A 21,402-nucleotide genomic window follows, 5' to 3' on the forward strand; every position below is an offset into this window, starting at 1 on the left:
GGTGGCCCCCCTCCCTCCAGTTGTCCCCCCCTTTTAGATTATGTCCATTAGTTGTGCATACAGTTCCTCCCAACCTCTCTCCATCTATTCCATTCCCTCCTACCTTGATCCCCAATTCCTATATCATCTCCCTCCCTTTCCCCATTCCCCCTCCCTGTTGACCTCCCCCCAATATGCTTCCCGTACCCACAGTTCCTCTTCCACTCTCGTTGCCTATTTAGTTTGCCTTTGTTTCATCTCCCTAGCTTCTGTTTTTTGTTTTTTTTTTAAATCAGTCCCTTTAACATCTCATATAACAGTGGTTTGGATCTAATGAACTCTTTCAGTTTTATTTTGTCCTGGAAACACTTTCTCTGTCCTTCTATTCTGAATGACAATTTCGCTGGATAGAGTATTCGTGGTTGTAGGTTTTGGATTTTCATTACTTTGAATATTTCTTGCCAGTCTCTTCTTGCCTGTAGGGTTTCCCTTGAGAAGTCAGCTGATAGTCTAATTGGGACCCCTTTGTACATAATTCTTTTCTTCTCTCTTGCTGCTTTTAAGATTCTCTCTTTATCTTTAATTTTTGACATTTTGATTATAATGTGTCTTGGAGTGGTTCTCCCTGGGTCCAGTCTCTTGGGAACTCTCCTTGCTTCCTGGACCTGCAGGTCTATTCCCTTCCCCAAGTCTGGGAAGTTCTCCTTTATTATATTTTCACTCAATTTTTCAAGTTCTAGTTCATCTTCCTCATTCTCTGGCAAACCAATGATTCTTATGTTGGGCCTTTTATAGCTGTCCCAGAGGTTTCTGATCCTTTCATTGTTGCTTCCCATTTCCTCTCGCTGCATTGGTTGACTGCTTGTTCCTTCTCCATATTCCAGTTTGTTGAAATGAACTCTGGATTTTTTCTCACCTTCTATCTCGTATGCGGTTTTGTTCCTTTCGTTATGAAAGTTTTTCGCTTCTTTCATATCTTTTTCCTGCTCTTTTGTGAATTCTGTAAGCCATCTGTTAACAATGGCCCAGAACTGAGCCTCTGACAGGTTTCTTATCTGTTCATCTGTCAGGTTCTCCATCTGTTGCCTGGTGAGCTGTGCCACCGGGATTTCTATAGTTGCCTGCCTCATTTTGACAGATGCGTTTTGTTTTCTTGGGCCGGCTGTCGGGGGCAGTGCCTGTGTACTCGTAATGACCCAGCGACCGGCGTCTGCCTGTCCGCGACCTATTTCGCAGCCCTGTGGCGCTTTCTTTGGGGGCGGGGGTCCAAGATGGATTCACACAGTTATTCAGCTAGGAGACCGGGATCCGTCCTCCCGCCCCCCTGGGCCTCACTGTTCAAGGCGATGCGGCGGCCGCTCTCCCCAGCTCCGGAGTCGCGCACCGCCAGGGGCTTGCGCAGCCCGAATTCCTCGCCGCCTGCCGCTCCGGGTGCGACCGCAAACAGCACTGCCCTCTTTAACTCTTACCTGCCCAAATGGCACCGCTGGTTTATAACTTCATATGTTGGGCTTCCGTGTAGTTTTATTTTCTGGAATTTCTAGTTATCCTTTGTTTTGAAGTAGTTGTATTCCTCTCTAGCTGTAGAGGGAGACCTAGCGTGTCCGTCTAAGCCTCCATCTTGGCCGGAAGTCCAATAAAGAGAGAATCTTAAGACCAGCAACAGAAAATAAGAGTTACCTACAAAGGGGTTTCTATAAGACTCTGAGCTGATTTCTCAAAAAAAAAAAAAAACTTTGCAGGCAAGAAGTATTCAAAGTGATGAAAAGCAAGGACCTACAACCAAGATTATTCTATCCAGCAATGCTATCATTTAGAATGGAAGGGCAGGTAAAGTGCTTCCCAGACAAGGTAAAGCTAAAGGAGTTCATCCTCACCGAGCCATTATCATATAAAATGTTAAGGGGACTTATTTAAGAAAAAGAAGATCAAAATTAGGAACATTAAAATGACAACAAACTCACAACTATCAACAACAGAATCTAAAACAATAAAAACAAAATCCAGCTAAGCAAACCAGAATGGGAACAGAATCATAGGTATGGGGATCATTTGGAGTGTTATCAGCTGGGAGGGGGCAGGGGAGAAATGGGGAAGTGGTGCGGGGACTAAGAAGCATAATTGGTTGGTACAAAATAGGAGCAAATTAAGAATAATATAGCAAAGGGTGAAGCCAAAGAATTTATATACACAACACATGGACATGAACTAAGGGAATGGGATTGCTGGAGGGAAGGGTGCTACTGGGTGGAAGGGAACAAAGGGAAATCAGGACAACTGTAACAGCATAATCAATAAAATATAATTTAACACAGAAGTAAATCACGATAAATATTTTAAATACTTAAAAATACTTTAAATGTAAATTAAAAAAATATTTAAATAAAAACATGAAAAAAACTTTTTGAATAGCCCTGGCCAGGTTACCTAGCTTGTTGGAGAGACATCCCATACACCAAAAGGTTGCAGGTTTGATTCCCAGTCAGGACACCAGTTATCACAGGTTACCAGTTTTATCCTGGGGTGCATGTGGAAGGCAACTGATCAATGTTTCTCTCTCAAATCAATGTTTCTCTCTTGCTCTCTCTTATTTACTTCCTCCCTCCCTTCCTCTTTCTCTAAAATCAATGAGCATAACTTCACTTGAGAATTAAAATTTTTTGAATCATATGATTAACAACTTTTTCCCAATGTATATATCTAGAATCTTGCACCCCAAAGTTTTTCAATCAAGCATAAAACAATATCTAACTTTACTTGTATTTTCATTTTTTATTTAAATTGATTGGCTTTCGTGTTTTAACTCACTACTTCCCTTTTCTTAAGCAATACCATCTATGGACTATTAAGTTTGAGGTGGTAGTGGTTATATTTCTTTTTAAGACACATTCACTGAGTATGTAAGTAGTACAGATTTTTTTTTAATGTTTTTTATTGATTATATTGTTACAACAGTTCCAATTTTCTCCCCCTTGTTCCCCTCCCCCCAGCACCCCCCTCCCCCAGCAATCCCCCCCAAGTCCATACCCCTGGTTCGTAAAAATTAACTATCCCCCCCCTCTCAAATATTAGGACCCTTTGTAATCTTGTAAAGGACAATGGGCGAAGGTCTCAAGCTCCTCTAGCTGCTTCAAGCTGGACATGGTCGTCGTCCTACCTACCCTTGGGTCCAGAAAACCCTAATAAGAGTGGGGGTGTGGAGGGGAGGGTGGCCTTCCCACATGGGGAAGGATCGTGCAGACTCCAGGTCAGTTGGCTGCCTCCGGTCAACGGCGTGCTTGGTTCAACAGGCTGGTGTCCTTGTTGTGTTCTGAGGGCAACAGATTTGGCGAAAAGGGTTAAAAGACATCATTCAATCCATAACTACTAGATGACAAAAGGCAGGGATTAATTTTTCAATGTTCCATATTAGGGAAAAAAAAAAGTTTCTTTGTAAGAAAGTGTGCTAGGCACATCTCGCCTGTCCAAAACCCTTTTGCCCATTATACTTAGTTTGGGCTGAGGTAAATAGTTTAGATTTTTCCCCCTCTCAGACCTCTGGGCCTTTTCTGTCCAAGCCATTAGGATAGAAAAGAGAAACCCGTTTTAAAGTGAAGCCCACAGACCACCCCATTCTTCCCCAACCCAGCCATTTAGTTCAGCCAAACCGTTGAGTCTCAGGAGGCAGCGCTGCAGAGAGGATTAAGTGAGGCTTATGCGTACAGATAATCACTCAGGTAATGCGATCATAGGCTTATGTCCTTTGAAAACAAAAAACACGTGTTAATTTATGTAACATAACCCGCAAACAAGTCTCTAAATCTGGAGAAGAAACTTTTAAGACGGTTAGTTGCCCTGTTTTATACTCTACTACTGATCATTGTGATTTTCCTTGAATAATAATTTTTCTCCCTAAGGTTACCCTCCTTGTCTTTAAAGGGACTACATTAAGTCCGTTTTTAATTTATCCTGTTCGTTTGCATAAACATAACAAGAGCAGCAAATGATCACTTATGATCTTTAGTTCTGCTTTGCTGGAACTTACCCAAGGAATATTTGGGGTGACCTTCAGTCTGTTCTTCAGAGCACAGAAGCTGTGCCACATATCTGGCTGGCATTCATCCTTGCCTGTACACACCTGTTTTTTCCAAGTCTTTCTGGTCTTTCCTTGTGCCTTAAGGTCCCTTCTAGCCATCTTTCAGGAAAACAACCTTCGTTCCTTCCCTGGAAAGATTGCTGTGGACCGCACAACCAACCATGGTACCAGGCCTTTTATCTCACGGGCTTTTATTACCTTTGAAAGTCATTCCCAGTTCCTCAGGGCTTTCTGGTAACAATCTGAGCCCAAGTATGTTTCCTTTAGGCTTGACATTCCAGTCAAAGACTTGGTCAAAAAAAAAAAAAAAAAAAGAACCTCTGTTGACAACTGGTCTTATTAGTTCTATGCAAAGGAACTTATGTCATTATTTACTTGTTTAGAATGCCAAACTCTGGAGGGATCAAATAGGGAGAAAAATATACAACGTGAAGGAAAATCTCTGTCCTAATATTCACTGAACTGGCATTTCCATTCTTCATATTTTCATTTTTCCCCCACTAAAAAATTTTGGTTTGTTTTTCCATTACAGTTGTCTCACTTTTTTAGCCCTCTTGTTTCCCTGCACCCTGTCCCTCCCCTCCCCCACATTTAGTCCCCACTCAGTTGCACCTGTCTGTGGGTCATTCATATATATATATATTTTTTAACTTGACCCATCCCCTTACACCTTTCTTTTCCTCCCCCCCGCCCCCCTTGTTACTGTTAGTCTACTTCTTGTTTACATACCTCTGGTTCAATTTTGCTCATTTGTTTGTGTTGTTCATTAGTTTCCTGTAATAGGTGACAGCATAAGGTATTTTTCTTTTGTTGCCTGGCTTATTTCACTAAGCATAATTTTCTCTAGTTCCATCCATGTTGTTGCAAATGGTAGAAGTTCCTTCTTTCTTTCTGCTACATAGAATTCCATTGTGTAAATGTACCACAGTTTTTTGATCCACTCATCTACAGATGGGCACTTAGGTTGTTTCCAGCACTTGGCTATTGTCAATAGTGCTGCTATGAACATTGGAGTGCATAGGTTCTTTTGAATTGGTGTTTCGGGATTTTTTGGATATAATCCTAGCAATGGAATTGCTGGTTCAAAAGGCAGTTCCATTTTTAGTTTTTTAAGGAAATTCCAAACTGTTTTCCACAGTGGCTGCACCAATCTGCATTCCCACCAGCAATGCACCAGGGTTCCCGTTTCTCCGCATCCTCTCCAGCACAAGTTGTTTGTTGATTTGTTGATGATTGCCATTTTGACTGGTGTGAGGTGGTACCTCATTGTGGTTTTAATTTGCATCTCTCTGATGGCTAGTGATGTTGAGCATACTTTCATATGTCTATGGGCCCTCTGTATGACTTCTTTGGAGAAGTGTTTGTTCAGGTCCTTTGCCCATTTTTTAATTGGGTAGTACAGATTTTTTTAAGACCATGCACCACAGAATCTCCTTGTGTATCACCAGTGACACTAAAATTAATGAGGAGTCTAAGTCAAGAATTTATGAAAAAGCAATGGGTAAATATAATTGAAATAGAAAAAAAGGAAATAATGAAAAAAAAGTGTAAGATTAACAAAAACAATAACTAATAATAAGAAACAAAAACTGGTCTTTGAAAAAAGTAACAAAATAGACAACTTGTGAACAATATTGATCAAATAAAAGAGAAGATATAAGATCAAAATAATGGAAGTAAAAACTGATCATTGCATTTACTATAGCTTTAAAATTATAAGATAACTATAATTAACTTTATGCTAATATATTTTAAAGCCTAGATAAAATACAACTTGTTAAAACTGAATGAATAAAAAGGTAGACAACAAAACTGGACTGAAAGCTATTACAGAAATTGCATCAGTAGTTCAAAAATTACCTACAAAACAAATTTTAAAAAACACAACAATGTTGTTAGTTTTACATTGAATTCTACCAACTCTTGAAGGAATAAATAATTCCTACCTTATAAAAATGCATCAGAGACTAAAGAAGGAAAACTATACAACTTTGATACCAAATTTATTAAAATTTTATTTATTTACTTTTAGATAGAGGGGAAGGGAGGGATAAAAAGAGGGAGTGAAACATTAATGTGTGGTTGCCTCTCGCACACCCTCAACTGGGGACCTGGACTGCAACCTAGGCAAGTATCTTGACTGGGAATCGAACTAGTGACTCTTTGGTTTGCAGGCTGGCATGCAATTCACTGAGCCAGGGCTGATATCAAATTTAGTTAAGTTACAAGACAGGCAAATTATGAACTTCACTTATAAGTAGACACAGAAAGCCTAAATAAAATATTCACAAACCGAACCAATCAATGAATTGAAAATACATTGTGACCAAGTTGAATTTGTCTCAGAAATTTAAGAACAGCTCATTTTAAAACATATTAATGTAACTGACCACATTAACAAAAATGACTAATAACCTATTATTATCATCTCATAGATATGAAAATAGTATTTCAATAGGGATATTTTTGGTTAAAAATACCTAAGTAAACTAAGAATTAAATAGAATTTTTTTAACCTAAAAGAGAATGCCCACCAAAAACCTACAGCAAAATCTTATTTAATGGTCCAACCAAAGGTGCATTGCCGTAAAAATCAGAAACAAGATAGTGTGCCTGCTATTGCCATTTGTACTCAAAATAACATTCATAAGAAAATGAAATAAGAGGAATAAGAATGTAAAATAAATAAAAAGTCAGTCATTATCACAGATGAAATAATTGTCAGTATAGAAAATTGAAATAATCTATATACCAACTATTAAAAATAATGACTTCAGCAAGGTTGTGGATATAAGATCAGTATGCATAAATCACTTGCATTTACATGTAACCAACAACAAATGATGAATAAACTGTTTTTTTTCATGAAATGGAATACTATAGGGTTGAAAAATAGGAAATTGATTAGCCTATATCAACATTGATAAATCTCAATAAACAAAACATGCTGAGTTTAAAAAAGCCAGTTGCAATTGATATGTACGGTATGGTACTATAAATGTAGTAAAAGTATATGAACACACTTAGAAATGATAGACACATTTCAGGTTAGTGGTATATTTAGGGACACAGGAACAAGAAGGCTATAAAGTGTGGAAATTCAGCAGAACTCCAATATTTTTCTTTTAAGAGAGAGGTTGGAAGTAAATGTGGTCAAATGTTATTGTAACATCTATTTAATCTCAGTGTTTATTATATTATTTTGTTCCCCTTTGCATATCTTAAATGTTTTATTATTAAATTTTAAGAAGAAAGGAATCTCTAAGGACAAGATTTTAGGCAAGGTGAAATTGGGTACTGGAGATAGGCTGGTTGTCAGGTCCTCCCAGGTGGGTAGCTACCACCATCATCACCTTTGGCAGGTCATTGCTTGGGTATTTCCTGGGAGGAGTGGGACTTAATGGAAGACATCACTTGAACTTCCTGGCAATCCTCTGCCATGTGATATAAATATTATGAGTGCTCCCAAAATGAGCTGCTTCCCAATACAACCCACCAACCCCAAACTCCCACCACACTAGTGGGGCTCATGGTTAAGTGGTGAGGCTACTACAACCTGTGTTCTGCAACCAGGAGACACTGTGACTCTGTTTTAGACTAAGACTGGTGCTGTAAAACATAGTCCAAGGGAACCAATTATGGAATTGAGGTCATGGAGAAAAAAGAGCAGAAAACTCACTGTGGGAAAATTTTAGGTAAAAAGCAAAGCAAAGACTTTTACATATAGTTTCATTTTCATGTTATCAGTTTTGGATCAAAAAGGATAATATTACAATATCCAGGCTGATAGGTGGAGAGGAAAGAATGATTTGGAGATATGTCTTACTTGTACATCTCCCTTGAAATGTCCTTCCCACAATAAAATACAGCCACAAGAAGATAAATGAGCTGGTGTCTTGTGGGCAGTGCAGTGAACCTCTTAGAAGAAAATAATAATATAAAGAAAATGCACAGTGTTGCAGTCTGACTGGACAGCACACTCTCTCCGTACTCTAGATTCTTGATGAGGTTTGTTCATTTGGCAGAGCTTTTTCTTTTTTCATATAAGATGATTAATTTTCCTCTTTTTCTGCTTTGTTGAAATATCATGCTGTAAATGATCATTTTTTGGTGCAAACTTAGTAGAGTGTTATGAGTGAAGGGAATGTCCACAGGTCATCTGACTCAACCCCATGTCCTGCAGCAGGACTGTCCACATATATGGACAAGGTAGACCAATTTTCTTTGTACAAATAATGTGAAAAATAAAACACAACTAACTAAACACTCATTCCAGGTCTCAAAAGTCGCTCCTCTCTGATGTGTTCTTCCTCCTATCTAATTTAATTTCTTCACATTGCAGCCCTATTAGTCCCCAAATGGCATCGAATAGAATGGACGTTTCATGAAGTGTCAGTCTTTCTGTAACACACAGTCTGATATACAGACTCACTTTAAAGAAGAGCACCAATACTGTAGATCATTCCTGGAGTACTGCGTGTGTCCTGATCTGTGCAAGACAGGTTGAAATGGGTACTCACAATGAAAGTGTGTAGAGGAGATCAACCACACTTAAGATGGATACTGGTGGAAAAAATAAAACAAGATGTGTTGCTGATGAACTGGAATGATTCGGCCCAAAGAAGAAGAAACTCAAAGGGATATGAAACTTACTGATAGGGTCACTGGTTGAATGACATAAATGGTGGGTGGGACTGACATGTGGAGAAAAAGAATGGCTAAAGAGGAAGAAGAAGGATCATAGCACATGCACCTTTCTCATCTTTAGCCCCCTGGAGTCTGGCCTCAGAGGTGAGTCTAGGCAGTGCAGTTGGCAAACCTGCTGTGCATCAGTGGAACTTCCATTGGCTCAGTACAAGTCTCCCTCCTTGTTTGCCTGCCTGTAGTGGTGGCCTTTCCTGAATGTCCCCCAATACATCGTCCTAGATGACTAGGAAAAGAAGGGAAGAGGTGGAGGGCAGGACAGTGCACTATAGCGAGTAGGAAACTAGGCTCCAGTTGGGACATGTGCTCAGATTCTAGCCCTGCCTCTCACAAGCTGAGTGACTCTGGCCCCTCCTGAGTATCAGAAAAAGAATAAATTGCAAACGTTAATACCCAATGACTTTTAAGCCTTCATCTAGCTCTAGTTTACACTGTATTTTTTTCCTATTGTACTCTGAGAGCTTTTGCACTCTGACCTCCCATATTCCAGGTACACTCTTCACTTTTAAAATACCCTCACTCTCAACAGATGACAGAATGATTTTGTATTCTATGTCAAAGCACAAGATTTTTCTTCTGAGTATCTTTGCAGAACTTATCACCCCCAGTATGTATTGCTATAAGCCAATGGAACAGTGAGCCCCTTTAAGACACAACACTCATTGCAACAACCTTTGTATCCCCAAGTACTTGGTCTTGCACATGATATATGTTCAGTGAATGTTTTATAATAGTGAATGAAGAATTAGACATTATTAGTTTAAAATGCTCTATGTTGTGCTCAGAAAACATTTTTCTGATAGTATTGTCAGGGCCTATGAACAAGAGAACTCTCTTAGGGCCGAGAGCACCTTATGTGTGTCCACAGATCTATTCTTGATCCTTGACTTTGTTTTTGAACTTTAAGCCTTTTTTACTTGGGCATAAGAGCAATTCCTAGGGAAGCAGGTAAGTAAATATTCTTTAAGCATCAATGCTAAGGGCTTTCGTGAAGTGGACTCAGGGAGTATAAACTATGACTTTCATTCTCTGTATTCTGATGCTTTGACACATGCGGTCTTGCACACCCTGGAGGGCTCCCCCTCCCAAGCTTAGCTACTGCCTAGAGGGAGTAACCAACTCACCCACAAGTGCATCTTTCAGGTGAAACCAGCCAGCTTGGAACTCACACCTCAACCACCTTCTTCACCAGGCTTTCCCAGCCCTGTCCCTCTGCCCTCATCATCGACAGCCAGGCACCAGCCAGTTAGGGACAGCAGCTGTGTCCCAGAGCCTGATGGAATTATTCACACTAGCTGATCCTAAACATGCTTCTCCTACCTCCCCATCTGTCTCCTTCCTGCAGACACAACAGCAAAGGCTCTTACCACAACCCCTCACCCCACCTCCACCCTGGCTGACCCCGCTGCCTCCCCGAGTAACCCCTAGTGGTGTCTACTTCTTTTGTGAACTCTTAGCAACAAGTTATCTTTTCAGTGACAATCATCTCTTGATTTGTTGGCCTTGCCATGTATAAATAATAATAAAACCCGTGTTTTAAAACACACATACTTCCCACAACATCCAAGGAAGTAGATACTCTATGGATAAGGAAACAGCTTGGGCAGGTGAAGTGCCAGAAGTTAAACAGTAAATAAGTGGTGAAGCTTAGGTTGGAACCCAAATCTGGGAGCTCTCAACTCCCCACATGTGATAACGGACTCATTTTATGGAAAGGTGTTCTACAGAAAGGTTTCTTAGTCATGCAAGTGGATATGAATACATACAGAAGTAGTACTCTCTATTGGTGTTTTTCATCTTGCTTCTTTTTTCTTAAACAATATATCTTAGGTTTCCTTGTTTTTAACAAAATTTTGTTTTACCTGAAGAATACATAGGTAGTATACTTTGTTTCTAGTTCTACTGGGACCAAATAAATCTCCTTGACTGAAGGATGAATGATTAGTATCAACAACATTGACAACTTCACTTATAGAGTGCCAGGCTCCATGCTAAACACTTTACATACATTTTCTCATCTATTTCCTTAACAATGCTGTGAGGGAGATGCAATATTATCCCCATTTTGCAGATGAGGACACTGAGGAACCTGCCCAGCATCACAAGTGGGAAAGTGATGGAATCCAGGACTGCATCCCCACCTCTCTGGTTCTAAAATGCATGCACTGGGCCAGAGCTTCTCAAACCAACATGCAAAAGACCCAACTGTGGATCTTTCTAAAATGCAGAGTCTAACTTGGGAGGTCTGAGGTGGAGCCTGAGATTCTACATTTTCCACAAGCTCCCAGTGGATGCTCATGCTGCTGGTCTGCAGACCACAATTCATGTGTCAAGTATTATGCCATGGTGTGGTCTTGCCTGAGAAGAAGGGCTGTGAGCAGTGGTCCATCACCTGGCCTTTCATCAAATGATGAACCCATTTCATTATTCCTTCTCAACCCATTTTAAAACTTCAACAATTCTCTAGTTGCTGTGCTAAAGTATAGCAGTCACTGGGGAAAACATGGAGTTTGGGGGGAGAAACCCATCTCATCTTTATTCATATACTTGTCAGTAGCGGGGGAAAGACAAGAAGTGGAGGAGGAAAATATTTGAATTAAAAAGGCACAGTTCCTTTACTACAACAAAGACCAAACTCTCCATTTTGTCAAAAGAAGCTCCAATAAAACAAAGCTTTGCCAGAGCATACTTGAGCCCCATTTGTTTCTATAGAAGATTGATACAGAACACTGCAGGAAAACCTGACAAAAAAAAAAAAAAGATATATTCAAAACAAATTCCCTGATGATCTGGACGGGAGAGAGGATGCAGCAGCTCTGGACAAGATGCTTTATCAACTGGCAAAAGAATTCCTAATGTGGATCAATGATTTGCAAAATATCTTTTCCCTTGTGTTTCATCCCATGCTCCTTCGTGAAGAATTAGAAGTATAAGGTTATATTTATTTCTTCTCCTAAAAGAAAAAAAATGTGTGTTAACAAATGCAAAAACCCATCTCAAGGCAAAATCTTTGTGTTTCAACAATACCCTTATTCCTAATTTGTAGTTATACTTCATGTTCCTTAAGAAAAATACAAGGGCTGGAATTTTGATAAGACTTTTATGGATCGAATGCCCATCTTTGTAAGTCTGGAGCTGCAATGCCACCATTTGTCCCCAGGCCTTTGTTCACAGAGCACGTGGCCACAGCTCCTTTTCCCTGGTTGAGCTGGGGAAAGCTATCTAGAGAAAACCCAGAGATCTTTCCTTCCTCTCTTTTCCAAGTGTCTGAGAAAATGTATTCATTCACTCAGCAAAAATTAATGAGTGTCCCCTTTATGTACAAAGCACTTGGTAAAGAATTAAGAATATGAATATCATAAGGAATGATCATTGCCTTCAAGAGAAGCATAATTGTGTGCGTGTGTCCATGTGTGTGAATGGAAGCATGTGTATATGCATATGTGTACACATGTGTGTTGGGGTAGGTGGGTGGGACAGAGCAGCACCAGATAATTACAACGCAATGTGAGAACTGTTAAGACAGAGGAGTGAGCTAGGAGCTCAAAGGACATATATAGGAGGAACACTGAACTCAGACTGAGAATGCTGATGGGGGAAGGTCTCTGGAGGCGGTGGTTAATGAACAGCGAGCCAGGTAAGACTAGAGGAAGAGATAAGCCCTGTGGCAGCCAGGCCAGGGCACTGCACTTTCACCTGCAGAGGGCAAGGTGATGAACGCTGTGCTGTGCTCAGGGAAAAAGTGGGGTCGTGTAGTTAAAATCCAGCATGTGGAGAAGAAGGTTGTAGTGAGTGTGCACACTGTTTCTATGCTTATTTACTCGTTTAAAATTACACATTGAGCATTTAATAGAGTCATTAAATATTCTCCATAAACATGACTTTCGATGGTTGTATAGAATATACACAGAGGCTACAAACTAATTAAGCATTCTCTGACTGCTAGGTATTTAGGTGGTTTGTAATCTTCTCCTATTATAAATAATGCTGCAATGAGCATGTTTGTACTGGATCAAAGTGTACAAACATTTTAAAGATTTCTGGTGCTTAGTGAATTAGTTACTTCCACAAACATTTACTTCTCTTCTATGTATGAGAATGCCTATTTTATCATATATCCCTTAAGAGTTGTGATTATTTTCAAAATATTTAAAAATTAAAAGATAAAATAGCTATTTCATCACTATTTTAGTGCTGTGTCAACATCTCAAATTTTAAAAAACTATACGTTATACTTGAACACATTTGCTTGTAAAAAAGTGAAAATTCACAAGTTCTGTAACAGTACCATTTATGTGTCTCTGGCATGTAATGGGCCCCATCTGTTCCTTGGGTCCTGGCTGCTGTTCCTGCTTCCCAGCCAGAAGGACCCCAGTGATGGCTGTCAGCTGTCCCACAGCCATTAAGTCCTGGTCACCACTGCAGTCACTTCATCTTCTGACATGTTGGTTAGGCCACGTCCTTTTCACAGACTGCATTGCACTTGCCAAAGCAGCAGCCACAGCAGCTCCAGCGCTTAGATCTAGCCAACCCAACTCACAGGGGTCTGCCTGGACGGCTAGATAACGAAATCTGGAGGTATGTGTTCCCGTGTGTGCCTGTGCCTCTTTGTGCGTCTCTGTGTGAATCTGTGTACATGTGTGTCTGTATGTTTGCGTGTTTGTGTCTCTGTGTGTATGTGTGTCTCTGTGTGTATGTGTCTTGTGTGTCTGTCTGTGTGTGGCTTTGGCCTGCTTGGTAATGCAGGTGTTTTCTTTGCATCCTTCTCTCTCCCTCTTTCCTTCACTTTTGCTACCCTAGGCTAGCACTCTACCACCAAACATTAGCATGCAAATGTTGCTTCAAGCTCTGTGTTTTAGGGAACCCAGGCTAACTAGTACATAAAGTAAAAAGCGAAAGTCTTTCTCTCCCCTCCTTCTACCCAGAGACAACTCCTGTGACTAGGTTGGCATGTAGTCCCTTGACTTTTATTATGGATGCATTTACTATATATACTTCCATTGAAGTTTGTCTTTTTAATTAAAAAATACACATGGTCATACTCCATCTCACTTTTTAATTTAATATGTGCTAAGGATTTTTCCAAGTCAGTACATGTGGAGCCATCTCCTACTTTTTCACAGCTACATGAGGGTAATAGTATGGATGTACTAGTGTATGTGGCTAAGCCTTTCTACTAGGTTTGATATTGTTATTGTTATAGTGTTGCATGTTATTTATTGTTGAGCCACTACACATGTGTGGCATAGGTATGGTAATTTCTCTAGAATAATAAGCAAATTGAAATTACTTCTTAGGAGCATTAGATTTTAACAGCTACTGCCATGTTAGCCTCAATTTTTTTTTCAAATTTAACATTCTCTAACCATATATAGAAATATCTAATTCCCTAAACCCTCACCAAATATGAAATATTTTCAACCTTTTCAAAGTTTTGCTGCTTAGATGGAGAAAACCCCATTTTTATATTTTGATTTGGATTTTTCTAATTACTGGTGAGTTTGGGTATGTAGTCATATGACTATTAGCCATTTGATTTCCTTCGTTGTAATTTAATCTTGTGACTCCTTGGCTTTGCGTCTTGCTTAGAAAGGCCTTCCAACATCAGGATTATAAAAATGTCTACTCAGTTTCTCTAAAACTTTATAGTTGGGTTTTTAAAAAAATATTTAACTCTCTAATTATTTTGTGTATAATGTGAGATAACATCATTTTGGGGGTAGTCCATCCTTTCTCTACTGACTTGAAATTCTACCACTGTCATGCACAGGAGTATTTTTCTTAGCAGGAAAAGACCACTCAAAGGAAATCCACTGCCAATGGGTACCAGACTTTCAGGGAAAATAATAGGGAAACAGTGGGAATGGACTTTGTCTTAAAAGTTGAAACTAATAATTATAAAGAATATTTATTTGATCTTATATTTAATAATATTCAAGTAGTAACTACTCTATACTTTCTCTGAGAATAAATTAAGAGTAGATCAAGTATTTAGATTTTGTACTTGTTTGTGGTATTTATTGATTTTTTTTACTAAAGTTGAATGATAGCCCAGAATGCCATCCTTCACTCTATATTTGACTTACTTAGAATCATAAAGTACCTAATCTTTACAAAATTAATAAAAGGTGTTATTAATTTCCTCAAGAGTCCCTTTTAAACTTTTGACAGTTACATCTCTCTGGTTTTGGTTACCATCTTTAGTATCCTTGTAGAGTTTTACTTTTTGATTGTCAGCTGGTCTTACACAGCAGTTATCAGTAGTCTGTGCAGATTACTAGAGGTCATGTCTTCTTACTTATATTTAATCACAGGCTTCACTTTTTTTATCTTCCAACAGCAGGTTTGGCATAGATACTGGCTTGATTTTTTAAATCATAATACTCGGGAACTCAATCAGATGCAGAGCGTGTGTCTCTCCCAGCTCTTCTTTAATAAAATTCAATATTACATTTAATCCTGACTCTATTACTTATGAATGATAAGCTTTACACAGGTTACTTAACTCTTCTGACCTTCAGTTTCTCTTCTGCAAAGTAGCTTCCCTCTGATCTCATTTGCTGATTTTCCCCCTTTTAATTCTGGGCAGTGGTTCATTGCATATAAAATAATTTCATAAATGTAAATATTGCAGATGTGTTACTACTCCAATTATGTTGTATTTGTGCTATAATTTCTCCCTTTAAGACAGTTGGTTTGACTTTAAAATAGGAATAGAAATACATATTGAATGTTATAAATATTCAGTAAGTGATATTTGTTAAGTATCCAACAGAGTACATGCCACATAGTAGGGGCTCAATAAATGATAGTATTTTTTATTATTTTATAATCATTCATATACTATATGCACTTCGCTAGTTGTTCTCTCTACTTATTGGTAACCTGTTCTTCCTCCCCTCCCATTTCCAATAAAAAAATGTGATCAGGGAATGAGGAAACCCAAGATATTGTGACGCACTGAACATAGTTTGGGGACCTCATACTGAGCCATAATATAAAGCATGAGAAAAGACTCTGTAGTTTTCTAGGTCCAGCTCACAAAGTAGACAGTTTATGTAACCATCCATTGACTAGTGGGGCTTTAAGGTTCACAAGCATCATGTCTTTTGCCCCATACGACAAACAAACAAGCAAACAACACATTGTTGCTCTGTGCCTGCTCTTATTCTCTGAGACTAGTAAATAAGCTCTTCACTCTCTGCCAGTGGAATGCTCTAACAGTCACGATCTCCTGTGATTTTATCAGTAAACAAGGCATTTTTTGTTATTCTCGTCTTACAATGAACCCAGAAGGTTCTGTTTTTACAGAGCAAGTAAAGCATTCAAACTCTCAGATGCTGGTCAGCGTCTCAGGCTCCATACCCCAGTGGCTGGAACATCTGCTTAGAGTGCTGCCAGATGCTATCTCTGGCGGCTGTCCCTACCATCTCTGTTTGTAAGTGACTGTGAAGCTGCAAGTGTCTGTGAGTCAAACCTGAACTGAAACAGTGGGAGGAGGCAAGGTGCACACTAGTCTTCAGCTTACAGGTGCTGGGTCTCTTCCCCACAATCTTTTGCCAACACAGCAACTGCCTGGGCTTCAGTGCAGAGACAGAGAACTGGAACTCGGCCATCAGATAGTTAAGATAAATGCTTCTCTACATGTGCCAAGGTGAGTACAAGGGACTTGTGAGATGATACAGAGGAAGAAAGCCCATTTACAAGAAGATACAGATTTTAGTACAAACCAATGGGAGCAAACTGTTGCTACACTTTGTAACTTGTACCTTGTTAGCATCATCATCTCCAGACCATCTTCTCCTTTGCTGCTATAGGAATCTTCCAAAAGCACTTCCTTGGATTTGAGAACTTCCATACACAAATGACATCAGTGGTTCTACATGGTTTCTCAGGTAAAGTTGAAACTCTGAAGCCCAGCATACAGCAAACCTGTTGCAAATCCACATTTCTGGACTTATCTTGGATGACTCTCCTGAAACACTTATATTTCAGCCAAACTAAACCACATGTTACTTGGGATCTTGCATGACACTGCCTTCTCAAGCCCACCCATTTGCTTTGGTGTCCCTTCTACAAATTTGCCTTTCCACCTCTTCCTCCCTCACACATCTTAGTCACACTGGTCTTATTTTGCCCATCTCAGATGCCACTTATTTTATGACACCATCTTTGAGCTCCCCAATCAGAATTTATACCTTCCTCTTCTTAACTTCTATAGCATCTTTCATGGCCTTATATCACGGGTTTCTCCCAAACTATATATAAGTCTTTGACAGCACTGTTTTGTATACTATCTATGCCTGGATTAATGATTTACATTTCATAGAACTCCCATAAATATTAAACCAATGACTGTGAACTATCTTTTGGATTTTTCCATTGGCTTTAGCATCCACAATCTTCTATGTAATTCAGGCAGATTTTATCATCCCCATTTTACAATGAGTGAAACTGATACTCGGGAAGTTGAAGTGACTTGTTTAAAGTTACACAGATGTATAGTAATAGAGTCAAGAAAACCACCTGGAGAAACTCTTTGTATGAGTCATTTTACTCAGCATCAAAATGAAAATCGTGCCATTTTGAGTCAAAGTGCTAGAGCTCTGCTGGGAATGAGGTGGGCAGGCAGGCCAAAACGTACCGGAGAAAGCTGTTTTTGAGAAGTGTTGTGAAAGAATGGGGGAATGGAGTAGCAGGAAGGAAGGAAGCAGCCATTCTGGCAGAAAATAGTGACCAAGTTGGAAATGAGTATATTGTGGTACACAGATGGAGGGCAGTGTTCACTGCTGTATCCTCAGGGCCCAGCCCAGTGCCTATACAAGGCAGTTAATCAATATATGTTCACAAAAGAAAGGAGGGGAGGGAAGAAAAAAGGGAGGAAAGTTTGCAGCAGGAAAATTGCATCTAGATTAATGAGAAAGCACAGTAATTGCTAGACCAGGGCTAGAGACATACCATGTTGTTATTGCATCTTTGTTTCATTTAAGGGTTGTCACTACCTGGTGGAGAGGGAAGCATGTGCTACATTCAGCACTGCACAGGGGACAGAGTCATCTATGACCATTATCATTATTGTTCTTCTCTTCACTGTAGTGTAATTATCAGTGGTAACTGCTGCCTGGATATTGTCAGGTAAGAACACAGTGGGGGAGCCTAAGACAAGTCTCCTTGGCCTGCTTCTGAGCCATTCCCTCCCCTTCCCCTCACCTGGTAGTCCACTTCCTTGAAAACCCTGATGGTTTTGAGCATAATAACACTATGTTTATTTTGCTGCAGGCGGAAAAGCATGGAATAAATGATGAGAGACTTAGAACCTTGTCCCAGCTGTACCACCCAGGCTGTGTGATCTTGGACAAGTCACATCATCGCCACATCTCTGAGCCCAAGTATTCCAAGTTGGCACTGTCAGATAGGAATAATGGTACCCACCTTACATCACAGAGTGTGAAGCTCAAGTGAGACAGGAGATCGGAAGCACTTGGAAAGTGTAAAGTGATGCATAGTGATGGAAGCAAGGGTGAATCCTTGTCTCAGAAAAAGTAATTGGAAAGCCTATTCTCCAAGTCTTGCATCTTGAAAGCATTATTATAGAATGAAGGAAGTTGGGATTTTTGTCTTGTGACTGAGAAGTAAACCACAGCACAGTGGGAGGGACTAAGTAGCCAACATATCCAGTGACTATGTGACACCACAGAAAACACCCAAAAACCCTCAAGGGCCATTCATGAAGCACTACCCAGAACCACCCCCTGAAGTCACCAGTCCCCATCTGTCTGATCTTATCAGTTCTGTTGGTTTCTTATGAAATCACCAACACTGTGATAACTCAGGTTTTTGTTTTTGTTTTACTTTAACCCAACTGGAGTCTGATATACATTTAACCAGAAGAGTCCATAGAGTGACCAATAGCAGAGAAAATAAACTCCTATGTTCTTGCTCTTTTCTTTTTATCCCCTAACTCATGCCAGCTTCTTAATAAAATGCAACCTGTAAATTTGCTTGTTTGCACTAGATTTTTCATTAATAATCAGTAATATTAGTATATCGGCTACCCTAGTGGCTCTCCATCCCTCAGGAACACTCTGGCCAGAAGTCTAAAAGCATACACTGCAGTCTGTGAAATTCTTACTCTGCTGTTATTTAGGAGCTCTTGGAAGCAGCATGTTCGGATGGCTGACAGCATCAGAATGGGAAATACCTGCTCCGGAGGGGCCAGCCAAACCATCTCAGTTGGTTTTATTGCTGCCACATCCAGGAATCAGGTGCCTGGAAAAAATATGCTGACAGGATCAGACTGAAGAAGCTGTGATGCCATCTGGGGTCAGGAAGGGATTTTTGTCCAAATGCCAACTGTGGGGGTTGAGGCAGTGTGCTAGTGTTCTGCTAGCATGGAGTCTGGAATAACCCAGGAGGATCTGGGGAAAGAAAGGAGAAAAGCTGCCCAGAACATCATTTGGGAGAATTGGGAACTTTGTTGAAGATGAGGAAGCTACTGAGGCCTGAACCTTCTGCATTTTAGCAAATATTTTATTTTGGAAATTTTCAAACATACACAAAAGTAGAGACTGATAGTATAATAAGTACCTATGCACCCATTGCTCATCTTCAATAATTATCAAGTCAAGCCTCTCGTTTCATCTATACCTCTACTCCCTCTTGTCCCCTGACCCCCAACTTCACTGGGTTTTTTAAAGCAAATTCTAGACATCATATCACTGTATCCATAAATATTTCAGTATGTATCTTAAAAAAAAAACTTTTAAAAAGGTAACTATGGTACAATGATCATATCTAAAAATTCACAATAATTCTATTATACCAATAAATATTACGTATTCAAAATCCCCCAGTTGTCCCTCAATGGCACTGGACATTTTGGTCAATCTCTGATAGAATCAAAGAAAATAATGGAAAAGAAAGAACAAGAGAAAGAAAAAAAATAAGGGAAAGAAAGAGCAGAAAAAATAAATCAGCATATACTTACTGAATGTCTGTGATATACTAGGCTGTGTGTTGGGTTCTAGGACATTGCAACCTCATTTTAGGAGATGAAGAAATCAAGGGACAGAGAGGTTAAGTCATCTTCCCCAAAACCAGTCCACTAGTAAGTCTTGAAGACATAATTCCAACTCAGGTCTGTGGGGTTTCAAAGCCTGTGTCTTTCTTCTATATCACATTGGATCTTAAATAACTAAATTATCTACTAGGTTCTCTTGGAAAGAAGGAAAAGAAAGAGATGGAGGGGAGTAAATTTCTCCTGTCATCAAAAATTCGTAAAGTATAATGGCTTTGGAGCCAGACATTTCTGGATTTGAATCTCGATTGTGCGGCTGAGTCACATAGGAGAACTCAACTTTGCTGAATCTTGCTTTCTTCATTAGTAAAATGAGATGTGGCAAGGATTTAAAAAGCAATTTGAACACTTAATGGTTGTTACTATTGTTATTGTTATTATTATTATACAGAGAGATAAGAATGGGAAAGAGAAGGCAGGAGGTGGTAAATATTTACTCCATTCATCTGCAGACTGATGTTTTAAGGTACTGATCAGGGTGATAACTAAGAATCAGAGAGGGCAATTCTGGTTCTGATTAAGGGAGCCATGGGAGTCAGTGTGGGATGTAGAGAGGAGAGGTGCAGAGATGGAAAGTAGAAGGGATCAAGGAAGTCTTGAAGCAGCATCTATCCCTTTCTAAAAAAGGGGAGAAAATGTGGGAAGTGAAGGTGAACATGGTGTGGGAGTGGAAGATTGGGGAAACCATCTTGGGGGAGGTAGCAAGTGGGGGCCAAGCAGCAGAAGTGAAGAATAAGATTGGATGCATGAAACCTCAAAAAATCAGAGATAACCAACAGATAGTCTTAATTAAGAATGCTCAGAAGTTCTTCAAGAACATTAATCTGATTGTGGATTGCTGAACAGATTAGATAAGAGAGAGATGGGAGTCAGGCAGAGGTGGATTAAGGTCGGTTGAGGCTTCGGGTGCAGAAGAAAATATTGGGCCCCTTAAAAAAAGTGAGAGACAGGGAAAATAAAAATACATGGTTTTGAGGGGCCCTTCAGAAGTTGGGGCCCAGGGCGCATGCCCGGTGCACCTGCCATTAAATCTGCCTCTGGAGTCAGGGACACCTATATAGTAGCTTTTACATATTGAGGAAAGCCTCAATGTCTTGGAGTGAATGCAGATTTTAAGTTTCATGCAAAGCCTCTCAGGACCAAAGGTTTTTGAAACCTGTTTATGACACTGAAATTCTAACATACTGGTAGTAAAGTGTTCTGGTTTCCAGAAACAAGGTATTTCCCAGGTGTCTGAAAACAGCCTTCTTGCAGAAAGAACTCGTTGATCAAAACCAAAACCCTTCCCAACAATAACTGCAGGCCCAAACAGTGAAGGAAATGCCAGGAAAACATGCAAAAGAGACATTGTGTTATTATAACTCAGAGACCTAAGAACTCAGAGAATCTCAGAATGTAAGCTGATCTTATCTTCTTGTTCAAATGGTTGTTTAAGACTCTTTAAAATAGCATTTTGGTGCAACAGCCTTAGTGACAATGCAATTTGAGCTGATGACAAATGACAGAAGTCTCTTCCATTATCCATAGCTACAAAAACAATTTCACAGTGTCTTAGGAAGATTTCCTT

The 21,402-nt window shown here is 39.7% G+C and overlaps 1 protein-coding gene across 1 annotated transcript in view; it reads left to right on the forward strand.

The window, feature by feature from the left end:
* KCNA6 (potassium voltage-gated channel subfamily A member 6) overlaps positions 1 to 18,759 on the forward strand; it is a 79,290-nt gene extending 60,531 nt beyond the window's left edge. The window contains exon 2 of the mRNA XM_090273869.1: positions 18,038 to 18,759. The gene's annotated coding sequence lies outside the window, so the exon portion shown is untranslated. The remainder of the gene's footprint in view (positions 1 to 18,037) is intronic.
* The last annotated feature ends 2,643 nt before the right edge of the window (positions 18,760 to 21,402 follow it).

Source organism: Furipterus horrens, unplaced genomic scaffold (assembly GCF_987537825.1).
Source record: "Furipterus horrens unplaced genomic scaffold, mFurHor1.1.pri manual_scaffold_4, whole genome shotgun sequence".
NCBI classification, from domain to species: Eukaryota; Metazoa; Chordata; class Mammalia; order Chiroptera; family Furipteridae; genus Furipterus; species Furipterus horrens.